This window comes from Buteo buteo, chromosome 8 (assembly GCF_964188355.1).
Source record: "Buteo buteo chromosome 8, bButBut1.hap1.1, whole genome shotgun sequence".
NCBI lineage: Eukaryota > Metazoa > Chordata > Aves > Accipitriformes > Accipitridae > Buteo > Buteo buteo.
The window spans coordinates 146,703-165,210 of NC_134178.1; the positions used below are offsets into that span (position 1 = coordinate 146,703).

Genomic DNA, 18,508 nt, shown 5'->3' on the forward strand with positions numbered 1-18,508 from the left:
GCTTTATCGGCCAGTCGGTTACCTGCGTTCGGACCGGTCTTACCTAACTGATGTGCTTTACAGTGCATTATCGTGACTGCTGTTGGTTTTTGAATGGTTTCTAACAATCCCGGTATTTGTTCTGCGTGCTGAATGGTGGTTCCTTGTGCAGGTAACAGTCCTCTTTCTCTCCGCATCGCTCCATGTGCGCGTACTGCTCCAAAAGCATACTTTGAGTCTGTCCAAGTGTTGACTCGCTTTCCTTGACTTAGTTCCAGAGCTCGAATAAGAGCTATCAATTCAGCCTTTTGGGCAGATATCGTCGAAGGCAAAGCTGGCAACGCAATTACCTCCTCAGTAGTTATCGTCTATCTTGATAAACGTTTTCCTTCACAGATGGAACCGCTTCCGTCGGCATATAGTTCCCAATCCGTTTCTTCTAGCGGCACATCTCAGAGATCCAGTCGGCTGGAGTAAACTCTTTCGATTGTCTGCAAGCAGTCACGTTCCAGTTCTCCTTTAACTTGAGCAGTTGTTGAAAACGCGACAGGGTTAACGGTGGTAGTAGCTTTTAGGTAAACGTCATCTTGTTCCAGCAACACCACTTGGCATTTCAGCATCCTGCTAGGGGATACCCAATGCCCCCCTTTCTGTTTTAGCACAACAGTTATCATATGGGAAACGTACAGTAATCCTTTGTCCTCAGGTTAAACTTACGAACTTCCTGGATCAGTAGCACAGTTGCAGCGACGGCTCTCGGACGACCGGAGCATCCCAGACTCACATTATCTGATCGCTTCGAGAAGTAGGCCACAGCTCGCCCACTTGGCCCTAAATATTGGGCCAGGATACCCAGAGCTGTACCTCTTCTTTCACGAGCAAAAAGTTCAAGTGTCTTTGTGAGATCTGGCAGGCCTAGGGCTGGCACCCCTATTACAGCCTGTTTCAATTCTTGGAAAGTAGCTTTCTCGGCATCGGTCCAATCCGTTGTTTGAGGTTTTGAGCTGCTCCTATAAAGGTCAAGCCAGCAAGCCACAATTTATAATCTACAGGTGACACCACTCGACCACTCCCGGAAATGCTCGTCATTAATTTTTTTAGTCTTAGGTTCGGGGAGACGACAAATTGCCTCTTTTCTCTCAGTTCCCAATTGTCTCTGCCCTTTTAGGATTTTAAAACTCATTTACATAAGTTTCTTCTTTCTGTTTTTTTTTTTTTTTTTTTCTTTTGACGCTCGATATCCACCGATTCCCCAAAAGTTCAAAAAGTTAATAGTTAACTTTGTGCATTGTTCTTCCGTCTCGGCTACAATTAACAGATCATCCATATATTTCAACAAGATTTCTTGATTATTTTCTTTCTTCCAAATCTCTAATTCTCGTGCCAATTGATTTCCAAAAATGGTAAGACTATTCTTAAAGCCTTGAGGCAAGACTGTCCACGTACATTGTGTTTTTCTCCCAGTCTCAGGATTTTCCCATTCCAAAGCAAAAACCTCTTGACTATTGGGATCCAAGGGAATACGGAAAAAGGCATCTTTTCGGTCTAACACTGTGAACCATTCTTGTTTCTCCGTTAGGGTTGTTAACAAAGTATAAGGATTTGCTACTACCGGATGAATATCTTGTACTATTTGATTTATTGCTCTGAGGAGGTCTTGAACTAATCTATCATCTTTTTCATTAGCCTTTTAACAGGCAAGATCGGGGTGTTATATCTGGATTCACATTCTGTTAACAATTTGTATCTTAAAAATGTTTGTATTACCATTACTAACCCTTTCTGACTTTCCGGTTTTAGGGGGTATTGTTTCATTCTTACCGGATTCCATCCTGGCTTTAAATCAACTCTCAGAGGTTCTGCTTTTCGGATTTACCAGGAACTTCCCAGTCCAGACGATTGGAATTACAGCATTAGACTTTGACTGGTATAATCTTCTGCTGTCGGTAACCATCCTGTTAACAACAAAGCCACTGCTTCGATACGTTTAGTTTCTGGAATTAAAATTTTAATCTCTCCATTTTTAAATTTAATTTCTGCCTCTAAGTTCTCAAATAGATCTCTCCTTAACAGGAGTTTAGGAGAATCTGGCACATACAAAAACTGCTGAGTGACCCGTTGCTTTCCTAATTTCATTGTGAAAGACTTAAAGAAGGGTCTAGTTTCTCGTTCACCTGTTGCACCGACACCACCAATTTCTTCAAAACTTAACTCTCCCTCTAAGGTATTTAAAACTGAAAAGGTGACTCTAGTGTCAATGCAAATTCAATTTTCTGTTCTCCCAGTTTAGCTGTAACCAGAGGTTCTGCTGGGAGACTCCCTTCCGGTCCCCGTCAGATACGTTCACTTAAAAAGAACAAATCTACCTATGGCACTTTATTCCAGTTACTCTCTCTCCTACAAAACGACAGTAATTGCAATATAGTATTGTAACTGTAAGCTCTGTTTGTTTACCATTTTTCCTGCGACTCACCCCAACGTGCCAATAAACATCCCGACGCTGATGTTTTTGGTATCTTTTCATCAGCAGTTCCATTTCCTGCACTCTTATTCTTAAACAATTTTGCTACTGCCATTATACTTCTATACATTCAAATACCAAATACCAAACAAATGCAAATGACAATTGTCCCAAATAATACACAAAGTCCAACCCAGCAATAGGTTTCGCTTATGACTTACGGGCAGACGCCTAGGCTTCCACTGCAGACGGGTACCCTCCAAGCCCCAACCCTGCAAAGCTTTCGCCACGCCTCACGGGCAGGCTTTCCAAACAAATTCCAAAGCAGCAGCGCCTCACCTTTTTTCCAGGGAACGCTGCGAGGAGCTTTGCGAGTCGAGGGTGACGGTTCTCCCCGAGAATACCTCGGTGCCGGCCGGAGTTCGATCGACACTCAATCTCGTCCAGTCTCACTCGCAAGGTCTCATCTGGGTCGCCAAAACCGTTACCAAAATACAGAATAAAACTCCTTAACACCAACGTGAAGTTAAGAAGCAGGCACTTTGTTTATCGCAGCGCTGGGGACACGGGGGATCGCTCCTCCAAAGGCGTGCCCCACTTAGTATCAAAATCCATCAGTTTTCACAGACTTTTTCTGTCGGGTCATTGTTACCTAAGCTCCTTCTGTAAAAATGCATACTATGCTCGTTCTTAAATTTAACCTTTATAACGATCGGTCCTTTGATTGTATAACCTTATCAATAGCCTTATTTAAAAACAATCATTGGTCAGTTACACTTAGCTCTGCTGACTGGCATCTTCGATGCTCAAATCGAGATGGGAAGGGTAAGGGGGTTTCCAAGCAGCAAACTGGTGTCCACGACAGTTTCCTTAGTTTCCTGAAACAGAACGTAGAAAAGCCAGTAACTTCCTGGTGAGGTTTCTAGGGTTAGCTCTTTCAAACTTTAACAATATTAAGGTTCCTAGAGTCACGCGTAACACAGCTCCTAAAGTTTCTATGGCTACGTTTCAAACTTAACAATCCTATACGTTATGCTTCACAATTTTACTTCTTAATCAAAGCTAACTCTTCTATGTGATTAAATTTTGATTTCTTTACCAGAATATTTGCAACAGCTGGAGCCCAGCAGGAACAGGGGGGGCACGGCCCGACCCCCCCAGCGCCTCACCTCCTCCTCCTCCCCTGGGCTCCCTCACGGCCCCTCGCCCCGTGCAAAGGGAGCGCAAACGCAGCCCGGAGGGCAAAGAGGACGGACGGCCAGCGTTTATTCAGTCGGTCGCGTGCCTATCGAGTCCCGCCAGCGAGTCTGCTCCGGGGCTCGGGGCGGCCCCCCGGCGCTCCCCCTGCCCCTCAGACACCTCTGATAGCATATTTCCATACATTCTGTATGGCCCGTCTAAATATTGGGATGGTTTTAATATTTTGTACCAGCTGTGGAAACTGGTTTGCTGCTAGGTGACTGCAAAAGTGAGATTTGGTAAATAATTATTAGAAATCTTATACTAACACTACCATTGAAACAATAGACAAAAGTATAGCCAAGCAATCGACTAGCAGAGGTAGGTACTCCTAAGTTTTGCAGTTCTTTGCTCTTATGACTAGATGTTCCTGTACGCTAGACGAGAACAATGCTGAAACCGACCACACGTGATTGAAACTGCGTTAAGCTTCAAGATCAAAGAACAAGGACAAGAATAAAGACTTCAAGGACAGCCAGCAAGAACTTCAAATGGGTCGGTGGTCGCAAAAGCGGCCCTTCGACTCAAACGGATCCTTCATTGCGCGTGATCGGATGTAGGCAGTACTATGATAATCGGTTGCCATCGTTTTTACGTATATGTATTCTAATCTGATTAACATGCAATTACTTATTCTATATAACCTGTTTGTGCTAAAGCTGTGGCATGCACGCTAGGTGGAACTATCCCCCGTGCATCCAGCGCTGCAATGAAGAATGCCTGCTTTCTAAAACTCCAAAACGAGTCTTAGGGAGTTTCTTCGACCGGCTTTTCAGTATCAGAGGTACAAGGGAGGAAAGAAAAAGAAAAAGAAAAAAAAAAAGAAAAAAGAAAAAAACCAGGCAGCGGTGTGGGAAAGAGAGGGGACCAGGGGAGGGGCAGGGAGGGACCAGAACGCAGAAGAGGGGAGTCAGGGCCCCGAGGGCCCGGGGCTCACCACATCTCTTGTTCTTGGCGCTGCCAGGAGAATTTGCCAGTTCAGGCGCTTCTTTCTGCTCCTCTCCCGCTCCCCTCCTCTTCTGTAACTCCGGCGGCACGGCCGTCCTCCCCCTAGGAGAACACGCGTCTCATAGGTCTTGCAAGACGAGGCTTCCTAGGCACGGAGCCTCGCTCGCTCGCACGCTACGTGGCCGTACCGCACCGTCGGTGCTGCATACGGACCCTGCGGACTACAAAGAGGGATCCTTCCACACGCGGAGAGGCAGGCTCTCTCTTGCCTGCAGCGGGAGGCAGCTGCCGGCCGGCCGGCCGGCCGGCCTTCCATTTCTTCTTCTCTACCTTTCTGTGGCCTCTCCAGCTTCAGCCGCAGCAGCTCCTGCCCGCAGCCGGTAAGCGCCCCGCCTGTCCCTTCGTGCTCCCGCGCCGCGAGGAGAGGGAGGCCGGGGAGCGACAGCCCGTGCCAGCTTTCCTTGCCGGCAGCGTTTCCTTACCGGGAGGAAGCAACGAGCGCGGCGGCACCTCCCGCCGGTGCCGCATTGCCGTTACCGTCGGACGGCACGTGCAGGACCGGGGCAGCCCCGCGCACTCGCAGCCTCCGAGCTGCAGTACCGAACATTGGTCGCGGGGTGGCAGCGGCGAGCGCTTGGCGCAACGCGCCAGCGCGCATGCGCGGCACGCCAGCCGCAGTACCGAACTCTGTTCAATAGGTGGCGGAAGAGAGCGCAGGAGAAACGCGCCGCTACCGCGCATGCGCAGCTCCCGAGCTGCTGTACCGCGTTTTGGTTGCCAGGCAACAGCAGGAGGGCGGCAAGAGCCGCCACCGCGCATGCGCGGCTCCCGACCGCCAGGGCCGCGTTTTGGTTGCCAGGCAACGGCAGGAGCGCCGTAAACCGCGCAGCCGCGCATGCGCAGTGGCCGAGGCGTCGTGTCGCGCTCTGGTTGCCAGGCAACAGCGGCGAGCGCCGTAAAAGGCGCACCGCGCATGCGCGGTTGCCGAGCTGCCGTAACGCGCTCCGGTTGCTGGGCAACGGCAGGAGCGCCGTAAACCGCGTAGCCGCGCATGCGCGGTGGCCGAGGCGTCGTGTCGCGCTCTGGTTGCCAGGCAACAGCGGCGAGCGCCGTAAAAGGCGCACCGCGCATGCGCGGTTGCCGAGCTGCCGTAACGCGCCCCGGTTGCTGGGCAACGGCAGGAGCGCCGTAAACCGCGCAGCCGCGCATGCGCGGTGGCCGAGGCGTCGTGTCGCGCTCTGGTTGCCAGGCAACAGCGGCGAGCGCCGTAAAAGGCGCACCGCGCATGCGCGGTTGCCGAGCTGCCGTAACGCGCCCCGGTTGCTGGGCAACGGCAGGAGCGCCGTAAACCGCGTAGCCGCGCATGCGCGGTGGCCGAGGCGTCGTGTCGCGCTCTGGTTGCCAGGCAACAGCGGCGAGCGCCGTAAAAGGCGCACCGCGCATGCGCGGTTGCCGAGCTGCCGTAACGCGCCCCGGTTGCTGGGCAACGGCAGGAGCGCCGTAAACCGCGTAGCCGCGCATGCGCGGTGGCCGAGGCGTCGTGTCGCGCTCTGGTTGCCAGGCAACAGCGGCGAGCGCCGTAAAAGGCGCACCGCGCATGCGCGGTTGCCGAGCTGCCGTAACGCGCCCCGGTTGCTGGGCAACGGCAGGAGCGCCGTAAACCGCGTAGCCGCGCATGCGCGGTGGCCGAGGCGTCGTGTCGCGCTCTGGTTGCCAGGCAACAGCGGCGAGCGCCGTAAAAGGCGCACCGCGCATGCGCGGTTGCCGAGCTGCCGTAACGCGCTCCGGTTGCTGGGCAACGGCAGGAGCGCCGTAAACCGCGCAGCCGCGCATGCGCGGTGGCCGAGGCGTCGTGTCGCGCTCTGGTTGCCAGGCAACAGCGGCGAGTGCCGTAAAAGGCGCACCGCGCATGCGCGGTTGCCGAGCTGCCGTAACGCGCCCCGGTTGCTGGGCAACGGCAGGAGCGCCGTAAACCGCGTAGCCGCGCATGCGCGGTGGCCGAGGCGTCGTGTCGCGCTCTGGTTGCCAGGCAACAGCGGCGAGCGCCGTAAAAGGCGCAACGCGCATGCGCGGTTGCCGGGCTGCCGTAACGCGCTCCGGCTGCTGGGCAACGCCAGGAGCGCCCCCGCGCATGCGCGGTTGCCGCGACGCCGTGTCGGAGCTCCGGCGACTCGGGGAGGCGCCCGCTGGCCGCGCCTGGGGGGTGCCCGCCTCCGCCCCCTCTTCCCTTCTATCGGCTCTCGGGAAACTGACCGGCGCTGCCCTGGCCCGGCTCGCCTCCGGCGGACCGGGAGCCTGCCGCCGCGGCGGCCGCTTCGCAGCTTCCCGTCCCGCCAGCCCCGGCCGGCCAGGAGGCACCCCTCGCCACCGCCCCCGCCGGAGCGGGTCGCTCGCCTCACCCGCGGTCCCGGCGCTCGCCCGCTGCCGCCGAGACCCGCGCCCTGCGCGCCGCCACGGTGCTCCCGGACGGCGCGCCGGAGGGGTCAGGGCCGGCGCGCGAACGCCGGGCCGCAGTACCACACTTTGCCCACAAGGCGGCAGCACCCGAGGCGGCGGCGCTGCTGCGCACCTGTGCGGCGCCGGCGCTGCTGTTCCGCGCTTTGCGCGCTGAGCGCCCGCCCACACCGCGCACGTGGGGCGGCACCGGCGTTTCCTTACCGGGAGGAAGCAACGAGCGCGGCGGCACTCTCCCCCCGTGCCGCACTGCCGTTACCGTTGGACCACGGGTGCCGTTACAGGGGCACCACCGCGCCTTTGCAGCCTCCGAGCTGTAGGACCCCATTTTGGTCGCCGGGCAGCAGCATCCCCACAACGATCCTCTTCGGAGTATCGGCTGCACGAGGGATGACTGACAGCTCAGCCCAGGAGAGACCAGACACAGGCGGCAACTACTTACTGGGGGCACAGGGCTTACGTTGCCCTGCCCTTTCCCCACTCGCAGCCCGGGCAGTCATCTTCAGCGCCTCCGTTCCAAAAAGCACCCGAGTGCCTGGAGCGTTTACAGCAGTCAAGTGCAAAGAACAGACAAGTCGGGTGGTCGCTTCTGCCCCTGCCCCCCCACCCCATTATCTAGAGAGGAGAAGCAGCACAGGGAGCCTGCAAACGGCAGGGGGGAGCGGGGGGTGGTCCCCTGGACCAAGCCCCCAGGGACCGCTGTATCCCTCTGCATGTGGCATCAGGGTTGCGGGAGTGACAGCAGCCAGTCAACAGATGCTGGCGACAGATTTTAAAAACAAAAAATAACGCCTGGTTCAGCTGACAGCCTGAAGGCAGGCCACAAGAGACCCAAAGCTGCTCTGTGCCAGAGGGGCAGCTCTGTTCAGCAGGAAACGCCGCGTCCCAGCGCACCAGATGCCAGCGGCCCACCTGCAAGCGAGCGATACCCTGGCGACCCTGGGGCTCAGTTGGGGTGGGCGCACCTTTCCTCACCTCCGTGCCGTCAGAACTCTGCTCTCCCAATCCTGCGCGCACGCAAGGCTTCTTGTGCGGGGCTTGTCTCTTATCGAAGAGACGCTGCACGGTGTTACTTACTTACCGCCCCGCCCTCCGGCGTGCAAAGGAATCAGCCGTGAAGCAGGGATAGCAAAGAGGCCTGTCGGGATATTAGTAGTCCTCAGCAGATGACCGTAGAGCCCTCGAGGTTCCATCTTTGCTCCCTACAGGAGCGTGGCTCCGCACTCCTTGCCGCTCCCGCCAGCAAGCGACGCAATTGCCCTTTGCTGCCTGCAACACGCAGTACCTGCACGGCCCCAGTACTGCCGCTTACAGAGCGAGAGGCGCTCGCTATAAAGCGGCAATGAAGAACAAGGACGGCCCGTCAAGATGGCAGGACGAACATAGAGAGCCTCCAGCATTAGCCAGGCAGGGCTTGCAACTCACCTCGTGTCGTGGTTTAACGCCAGCCAGCAACAAAGCCCCACGCGACCGCTCACTCGCTCCACCGCCCCCAGTGGGACGGGGAGACAAGCGGAAGGGCGAAAGTGAGAAAACTCGTGGCTTGAAACGAAAACAGTCTAATCATTAAAAAGAAACAACAACAACAACAACAACTTGCAAGGAAAAGAAGAAGAAAAAATGACAGAGAATGGGGTGCAGGCAGCATGCCAGGGGTCTGGAGCCTGACGGGTGGTGGTGGGGGGGGGTGGAATATAGAGGAGGGAAAGGAAGCGGGGGGGGGGCAGGAGATAGGAGAGCAGGGGACGCGGGGGGAAACAACTCGCGTGGGTTAAAAACTCGCATGGGTGAAGGGGGCGGGCTGGAGCAGCAGGGGGCATATGGGGGAGAAACACAAGCGGGGGAGAGGGTAGGTGAGGGTACAAAGGTGCATGGGGGGGACACGGGTGGGGATGACCTTACCCCAGGGAGTCCACCCAGGATGATCCACAGCAGGTAACTCGCCTGGGATAACCCGCAACAGAGCATCCACACCAGATCATCCACACTGGGAGGACCCCCGGCAACACCCCTCAAACTGCCTGTGCTTCACCCCCAATCTTCCCCAAACTGGGGAGTTTTCTGCTTTTTCAAAATACTCAGTTTGGGGTGTGTTTCAGTGCTTTTCCACAACATAAAAAGGGGTGATCTTTTGGTTGCGGTTTTGTGCATGAAAATGGGGTGGGTTTTTTGCTTTCCAGCTGCACCAATCCAGGCGGATTTGGCTTTCCCAGGAGTCCCAAATTTGTTTGGTTTTTTCCGTTGCAGACCCAGAATCAGGGGGTTTGGGGTTGTCCTGGTTTCGGCTGGAATAAAGTTCATTTTCTTCTGACTAGCTGGTACAGGGCCATTTTGGATTTAGAATGAGAACAATGTTGACAACACACCGATGCTGTAGTTGTTGCTAAGCAGCGTTTAGACTAAGTCAGGGACCTTCCAGCTTCTCATACCGCCCTGCCAGCAGAGGCTGGGGGTGCACAAGAAGAGTCGCTGAGCTAAAGGAGGATGCCAGGTGAACAGGTCAGCTCGAAATACACCACCTCCTTTACAAGTTAAGAGCGATTGGAACACTTAAAATCAGCACTTAGGCTAATCGATACCATTTTGAACACCTTCTTAGCATACAAGTAAACGCTCTCGCCGGTGTTGGAAAACGTCTCCTCCCTTCCTTACGGCACTGCTGCAGGGAGATAACCCTGGGAGGCTGCGGGACGAGGTCGTACACAATCAGAATCTACGCTTATGGATCCACCGCAACAGCTACAGCCCTTGCGCTGCTGCTGCTGCTGCTGCTTTGCATCTTGCTCGTTTGGTGAATAAAGCTGAAAGCGAAGTGGAAAACTTCAAAGAGCAAAATGAAAAATAAAGAATAAATCTCAATCATTCACTTTACACTAAAAAGGTGTGCCCATGTTTATATACATCCAATAAAAATACTTTTATAGTATAAGTATTTGATTTTCCTTTTCCATTACCTTAACTTGCACAGCTCTGAATTCATACCATTAAATTCTCTCTCTCCAAAGTACACAGTTTTAATGGGACTAGGGGTTTTTGTGCGTGTTGCATAACGCGGAGGGACACCTGGCCAGCTGAGCTGCCCAAGAGAGGTGCTACTGAACTGCCAGGGACACGCACCATTGAAAGCCAGACAGAAAGAAAGTACTTCAGAGCACTCCGTCAAAACATCAGGAAAAAAAAAAACCCCATAACATTCAGTTGCCTCTCTTTTTAAACATTTAGACAAATACCTAACTGCTTACATACACCTAACAAATCATATACTACAGCTATTTGGCAGTTACAGTTTAAACAATGCAAGTCAATTTGTAAAATCCCCACTGCTGCAATACCTCAGACTACCAAAAAGGACTGGTGGGTTTCCTAATGCTTTTGGCAGTACTGAAGCATGCAGAGCAACACGTTTTCATGTTATCTCGACTGCTACAACTGAGAAACCAAAGACCAGCGATGCCATCAACTTTAGGAAGATGGGCTGTGCTTGGGTCTTTGGAAGGAAATTGACTTTTTTTTTTTTCCCCCTCTTTTTTTAAAGAGAGTGAAAAGTCTTGTTACTGATGACTTCTACTGTCAAGTCGATCACCTCTGAAGATCCACTCTGATGGGAAGTTCATAAAACAAAATTTCTTTGAGAGAGAAAGACTTCCATTTTGGAAAATCTCTTTCCAACTGAAGTCACAATTACACACTGTAGGTTAAAGGAAAAAATACATTACTGAAGCAGTAACTCATCAAAACCACCTCAGGCCTCACTGTCACTAGTTACAAGGCTGCTAATGCTTCCTGGGAAAGCCTGGAAAACACACAGATGCGACGCCCATTTGTCCTGTTTTGCCCGCGTCTCTTCTTTGACCTTGACTGCTTTTAGTACAGATGCTAATTATCTCCGTAACGTTTTTGAGTACTACTATAAGATATTTAAAAAAAAAAAAAAAATCATTGACTGTAAAAGCATAAAGGTTTTATCATGAAAACAAAGTCTGTTTCTTCTGAACAGCTGAACTCTTACGAACAGTTTCTTCCCTCTTTTAGTACAAAATTAGCTTCACAGTATCATTTACTAGCAAGCACACAGAAACAGAAGATTATGCTTTCAGGAAGAGAAAATAAACTGAGGGAAGTAAACTTTGTATAGGTGTAACATGCTCCAGAACAGAACTTATTTTTAGTATTTGTGTTAAAATATTTCATGTAAAAAAAAGTAGAAGGAGAGCTGGCACACTCTCAACGTTAAAGTCCGTACCGCAAGTACCTTTGCAAAAACGCAGACACACATCGTAGGCGTACCTTGTACTTGCAGGCCACTACGGAATCTTTCCGTCTGTCTCGTACCGTCACGGCAGAAGAAAGGGCAACCACGGCAAAACGGTGCCAGCTGACATCCAGCTGAGAGAAGAAAAAAAAACATTAGCACAAAGCTGGGTAGGAACCCAAAGCTGCCTTTTTTTTTTTTTTGTGAAGGTTTGTGAAGACAGTACGACTGAGCGGAGGAAAAACTATTTTTGCGTCATCTTCGGTACGGTTGTTGACACGGGCCACTAGAGCTTTTGCATTTTTCAGACAACTGTGCTTTTTTTTTTCCTTTCTTTTTTGACTCACTGGCAACTTTACTTTCACTAGAACTCACTTTCCTAGATACACGCAGGTGACACACATGGAGACCTACCTACATTTTCTCAAGCCTTAGTACAGCCGAGGCTTCATCACCCTATACGTCCCAAGTTGAGTATTTTTGCTAAAGAGCACAGCAACACATCTGTCCTTGTGAACTGCCTCGTTGCAAAAAAGGAATCATTATTTCCAGGCCGTTGCTCCAAACGGGCAAGATCTTTTAAAACCGCAGTTGTGCCACCAAACCCGCTCAGGGTCCCTCCTAGCTTTTGACCGCCCTGAGATTTAACAGGCACACGCTCCATTCCATCTTCCAACAGCAAAAATACGTTAACGCTCTCGGACCCAGAGCGCAACCCTACGGATGTCCACGCACGCACCCTGCCGTTTTGATGAGGAGCCACCGAGCACCCCTGCGAGCACAGCTGCACGCGCCAGATCGGTTTCCCCTACGCCGCGAGTTACCGGTTCCGGTGAACGTAGTTTCTGACGCTTTAAACCCAAAACCGTATCTCGACGCTTCGCCACAGTAGAAACGACCCATCGCCAGAACGCTACAAACACGCAGTAACACCAATTGCAAACCCACAGCAGGAACAGCTCCAGAAATATTTAGACCAGGAACAAGGGAGAAAAATAAAACAGCTTCATCTCACGCACAGGGGAGCGGCAGGCAGAGAAAAGGGTCGGCATTCTGAGCCCTTACAGAAAACGGGCATTCTCCTTCCATTCCTCAGCCCGTCCGTGAAGGTCTAAATACTGCAACACTACTACGGCAACGTCGAGAGCAGGGAACAGCAGCCCTGCCGCTGGACTTGCCACTGACCCATGCTATTTCCGTAGCAGGACGCGTACGCAGAGGGACACGTCTTGCCACACACAGCCCTGAACTTCCTGAAAATTTACGTTTACCAAAAAAAGCCATTTGGAACATATTGCCAAACAACATTCGGCAAGAAAGCTTTGATGCGTTTGACACACGCAAGTTTTTGGTCACTTGCTATTTGCTTCCTGTTGCTGCTGCTGTTCTTCCTTCAGAAATTCTACTCGTAGCCCAGTTATTCACTACTGGTTCAAGCATTTGCCTCCCTGGTATTACCAGCACATTCACAGAGGCAAATAACTTACTTGCTCTTCTACAATTATCCAAACGACAATTACAGCCACGAAAGAGAAGGAGAGGTCAGGCAGCAGAAGAGCTCTGCAGGCTGGCACCAGTCAATATTGCACTCTCGAAGAACAAACAACAACAAAACAAAACCGTGACCCTGTATCCTTTTTTTTTTTTTTTTCCCCCCTTCTTCTTTCAGAGCTCATCCCTGCCTCAGCATTTTGTCTTGTCAGAGCATGAAGCGCAGGTGATCCGTACCCTGACGGCTTTTGCATGTGATGAATGCCTGTTCAGAAATAGTCCAGATCTGCAAGACTGGTGTCATTTCTATGGTTTTAATCATCATAACTCACATTTTATTTACTCACGCATTTGTGAGGAAACTAATTAACTTTCAGACACTGCCTCTGCTTTTTTTTGAGGGGTGGGGGTGGAAATGTGTTAGAGACTGAAAAACATTACGATTCAGAGCTCCCAACCATGAGGGAGTGGTGGAGAAATCAATGAAAGCAAAGACCAACAGCAGCAACATCAACTGAAAGTTGGCCTTCATTCCGATCACGTACTTAAGCGACTCTCCTTGCAAGTCTATGCCTCGGTCCTAGGAATGACTAGTCCCTTTTTGGAAGGACAAACTTTTTCACTTAAAAGTCCTAGACTGAAGACTCCGCTGAACGGAATGGGGATTGTGCCACGGGACAACGTGCCATCAACACTCTTAATGGGGAAGGGAAAAAAAAAAAAAACCAAATAAAAATCAAGTACCAGTTCCCATCATGTTTCACTCATTACATTTCTACTGGCATCTAGGTGCTCAAAAATGAACTACAGGGACACCACATATTCCTAAGAATTCAGTTATACATAAAAAAGTAAAAGGCTATTTCCAGCTTGCCCATAAAATCAGTATGAACAGAGAGAAGAGAAACACTCGACCCCCTAATGAAGCTAACAGGCAGCTCTGAATTTACCAGACAGGAAATTTCATTCTTTCACCTGAAACAAAAACACATCAAGAGACCAGTTCAGGAACAGGGCACGATCTGTTAACAGCAATTTTTCCATCAGCTTTTCGGCACTAGCAGCAAATTTGCCTTCTCTGTGGGTTTAACGTGGAGCATCTGTAGTGCCCTCGAACTCGCAAGTGTTTCTCTCCGCTCCCGCAGCCCGATACGTGCGATTACCTGAGCAGCAAGCGGAATTAACCACGCAGGATTTTCTTCGTGTGACGCGGAAGGTGACGCTGGGAGAAGAGGAGACAAAGAAATGAACCTGCTTGTCACACCCAGCCAACGGTGAAAAGACAGGGGAGGATTCTGCCGGAAGGGCTCTGCACCCCAGGAGCTCCCGCCAGCCGGTTTCTCTCCCCTTTGCCCGGTACCGAGGGGACGACGACACCTCGCCCGTGCCCCCTCGCGGGGAGGGGGGGCTGCCCCAGGTGAGCCGGGGGACCCCCACCTCGCTTCTGCCCGCGGGAACGGACCGGGAGAGACACTCCACGCAGAGAGAGGAGCGTGGCGTGGATTGCATGCCCGAGGGAAGAGGCCGGGCTCCCCGCTGGCAGAAGGACAACTCACCTCCCTGCTGCTCGGAGCTGCTTGCTGCGGACAGCCCTGCCTGCGCCCGGCCGCTCTTCCGCCGTGCTGGGAGCGCAGGCCGGCCGACGGACGCTCCAGCGAAAAGACGCTCCAGCTAATCGTGCCCCCTGCTCGTTACAGCCGCAGGTACTTTTGCCTCTGGCTAATGCACGCTCCAGACAGCGGACACCCCGCCTCGTTCCAGCTCCCGCTTGCTACAGTTCTGGCTCGTTGAAGCCCCAGCTCCGCACTGAAGCTCCGGCTGATTTCAGCTGCTTCTCCTTACAAGCTCCAGCTACGTGCAACGGTCTGGGCTTTCCATAAGGTTGCATATCAACTGCTGTCAGAACTGGAGCATTAGGATTAAACATCAGAGTTACACGCCAAGTAAATATTCGTTAAGTTTGGGCGATTAATTACTTAATAACTATTCCGAGCACCGCAGAAAGAAGAGCTGGACTCAAAGAGGGCACGTGGGGTCTGAAAAGCGCCTTTCCCCCCCACAGACCATCGCAGATGTTGAGCTCGGCCTGCTGCGTGCCGGCCTCCCGAACTTCGGCGTCCGACACAACCAGACCCCCATCTACGGGGAGGGACCACGCACCCTGCCCGCCCCCCGCTTCCCCCCGCAGCCCCCAACACCCTCCCACCCACCTGCAAAACCAGCCAAGCCGGCTCCCGCTTTTGGCCCCCACACCAGCTGACTCGGGGCCCATTTGGGAGCCAAAAAAACCCGGCTGCTGAGCCTGTTCTCAAGGCCCAAACACGCAGGGCCGGACTTCTGTTTCTGGGCCCAAAGCCGCGCAGCTCGGTCTGTTTCCGAGCCCCCAAATCAGCCACGCGAGCCTGTTGTCAAGCCCCAGGAACAGAAAACTTGTTCTCCACTTCTGACCCTGCAGTGCCCACGGGCGACGCCGAGCGTAGCCACCCCACAGGCCTGCACCCCCGGGGCCCCACACGCAGTTTCGGGGAGTGCTCGGGACCTGCAGAGGGCCCGGCCCCACGCCTCTGCAGGGCAGCCCCAGCACAGGCAGGGCATCGCTTCTCGATTGCCGTTTCAGGCTTTATTTCCCCGCCATCACCGGCACGGCCAGGCCCCCCACCCCAAACCTCCCAGCCGAAGCACCCCCGCGGGTAGCCGGGCCCAGCCACCCGGAAAACAAGAAAACCAAAGAGGGAACAACAAGACAGAGACCGTGGGGAAAGGCAAGGGGAAGGACACAGAAACAGAGAGAGCGCGGGAGGGATAGGGAGCAGGACAGAGAGATGGAGCAAGAAAGGAAAAAAGGACGGGAGGCAGAACCAAGGGAAAGAGAGACAAGGACGGGGAGCAGGACAAAGGGACGGAAGAGGAACAAAAATTAGCGACGGGCTGCAGGACAGAGATGAAGGGATTAAATAGACACAGGGAGCATGACAGAAGGACAGAGAGGAGACAGACAAAAGGGACAAAGAGCAGGCCAGCATCGGAGGGGGAAAAAACCAACTGCGATGGGCAGTGGGAGAGAGATATGGAAAAAAGAAAAAAATACTGAGGAACAGAAAAAAGAAAGCAGCGACAGCTAGCTGGACGGGAGACACAGTTAGAAAGGGCGGGAGAGGGAACGGGGCAGAGAAAGACAGACAGAAAAGGTAGCACAAGAAAGCAAGGCAGAGGGACAGCAAGGCGGGGCGGGGGGGGAAGGGACGGGACAGGGGTCTGGACAGAGATGGAGAAATAAGCAGCAGGGACAGAGGAAAAGTGACAGAAAGAGGGACAGGGAACATGGCAGAGAAGGAAAAATGAGGACAGCGGCAGGACGGAGATCAAAAACTGGGACGGTCCTCAGGACAGAGAGGAATACGAATACAAGCAGGGAGCGGGACAAAGGGATACAGCGAGAAACGACGGGACAGGAAGCAAGACAGAGCGACAGACAAGAACGATGACAACGAGAGAGAGAGAGACACTGACAGAGACAGAGACCGTGAGAAGCACAGGGGGTTGGGGAATTTAGAAAGAGAGGTATCAGGAGCCCTGCAGAGAGAGGGAGGGTGAATAAAAAAGGGGCAGGAAGCAGCACAAAGGGTCACAGAGAGTAAGAGATGAACAGGAAGGAGGACGGGGACAGTGAGATCCAGAATGACAAAAATAAACAGCAACAGCGAGCAAGACAAAGGGATAGAGAGAGAAACAGAAAGTAGGAAGAAGAGAGATAGGAAGGCAGGGACACAGAGCAGCACATACAGGCGCAGAGAGGAGAAGAACGCCAGGGAACAGGGTAGAGAAATTGGGAGGCGGGGGAAGAGGCAGATGCAGGTCAGAACAAGGAGATGGAAAAGGAAAAAACAGCGACTGACTGCAGGACAAAGACGGGGGGCTGGGGGCGGGGGGGGAGAGGGAGCAGGACAAGAACGCAGAGAGAAAAAGAAAGGGGGGCAGTCGAATGAAAGAGAGAGAGAAAGGGGGAGAGGAAGAGGGAGCAGGACAAGAGAATAGACAGAAGAGGAGAGGTACAGGGAAGCAAAATAAAAATAAAAAACAAAACAAAACAAAAAAAACCCCAAACGTCACAGCAGCACGAGAAAGCTAGGGGGCCAGGAGAGGGGGAGGGAGGGTCCGGGACGCACAAGAGGAGCGACAGGGCCCCGAGGGCCCAGGACTCACCACAGCTCTCGCTCTTGGAGCTGCCAGGAGACCTTGCCAGCTCAGAATCTTCCTTCTCCTTCTCTCCTGTAACTCCAGTCGCTTGGCTGTCCTCCACATAACGGAACACGCGAGCGCCTCGCAGCTCTTACGAGATGAGGCCCCCTAGACACGTAGCCTCGCTCGCTCGCTCACTACGTGGCCGTACCGCGCTGCTGGTCATGCATACAGACCCTGGCGGTCTGACCTGCTGTGGACTACGAGGAGGGATCCTCCCACACCCAGAGAGGCAGGCTCTCTCTTGCCTGCAGCAGGAGGCAGCTGCCGGCCGGCCTTCCGTTTCTTCTTCTCGACCTTTCTGTGGCCTCTCCAGCTTCAGCAGCTCCCGTCCACAGCCAGCAAGCGCTCCGCCTGTCCCTCTGTGCTCCCGCGCCGCGAGGAGAGGGAGGCCAGGCAGAGACAGCCCACGCGAGCCTGAGGCTGCTGCAGTCAACGGCATCCCCGGGGACGAGCGGACAACCGCACTCACAGCGTGGCCTCTGGGAGAGGGAAAGAGGCAGCAGTGACCGTTATTACCGTAGCTCGACCCTGGCCGGAGCCCCTCCTTCTGCAGGGGCTTCCGCAGACGCCGCTCGTTCCCCGCGCCGCTGCTAACGGCACCCACGTTCAGGGAGACTCGAGAACATCGGAGGGCCAGCTTGCTGCCCTCACGACAGGGCTCGGGGGCTGCCTGCGGCTACAGCACAGGCTTCATGGGAGGGGCTGGAGCTGGGGGCAGCCGCACGGGCCGAGCGGGGCCGGGGGAAGGCGCCGGGGGAAGGCGCCGGGGGAGCTCCGGCAACTCGGGGAGGCGCCCGCTGGCCGCGCCTGGGGGGTGCCCGCCTCCGTCCCCTCTTCCCTTCTATCGGCTCTCGGGGAACTGCCCGGCGCTGCCCTGGCCCGGCTCGCCTCCGGCGGACCGGGAGCCTGCCGCAGCGGCCGCTTCGCAGCTTCCCGTCCCGCCAGCCCCGGGCGGCCGGCGGGCGGGAGGCACCCCCCCGCCACCGCCACCGCCCCGGCCCCCCGCCGGGGGGGATCGCTCGCCTCACCCGCGGTCTCGGCGCTCGCCCGCCGCCGCCACGCTGCTCCCGGACACCGCGCATGCGCCGGAGGGGCCGGAGCCGGCGACCGAACGCCGGGCTGCCCCACGCGCAGGACAGCGCATGCGCCCGGGAGGCGCGTCCGCACGGCTGGTCGGGGAGCGGGCGCGGCGGGAAGCCCGCGGAAAACCACGCGAAACCGGCAACGCTCCCGAGTCTGACCTGGTCGGACTCCGGGGGCCGCGGCGGCAGCGAGGACTACGCCGCGCCCGAGAGCCGCGCTGCTGCCCGGCCGCCGAGTCCGCGAAAACTACAGCTCCCGGCATGCCCCGGGAGGCAGCCTGCCCTGCTGCCTGACCCCGAGGGGACGCCGCTTCCGTTTCCGCCCACCCCCACGCCGGCGCAGCCGCAGTCCCCGCCGAG

General features: G+C 54.4%; 1 long non-coding RNA gene across 1 annotated transcript; it reads right to left on the reverse strand.

Annotated features, from left to right (window-relative positions):
* Window positions 1-9,910: 9,910 nt before the first annotated feature.
* Window positions 9,911-17,897, reverse strand: LOC142033512 (uncharacterized). Its single transcript, XR_012651221.1, has 4 exons — window positions 17,028-17,897; window positions 14,381-14,729; window positions 13,988-14,046; window positions 9,911-11,467 (listed from the first exon to the last, which is right to left on the reverse strand). It is a non-coding gene; the product is annotated as an uncharacterized LOC142033512 (long non-coding RNA).
* Between the last annotated feature and the right edge of the window lie 611 nt (window positions 17,898-18,508).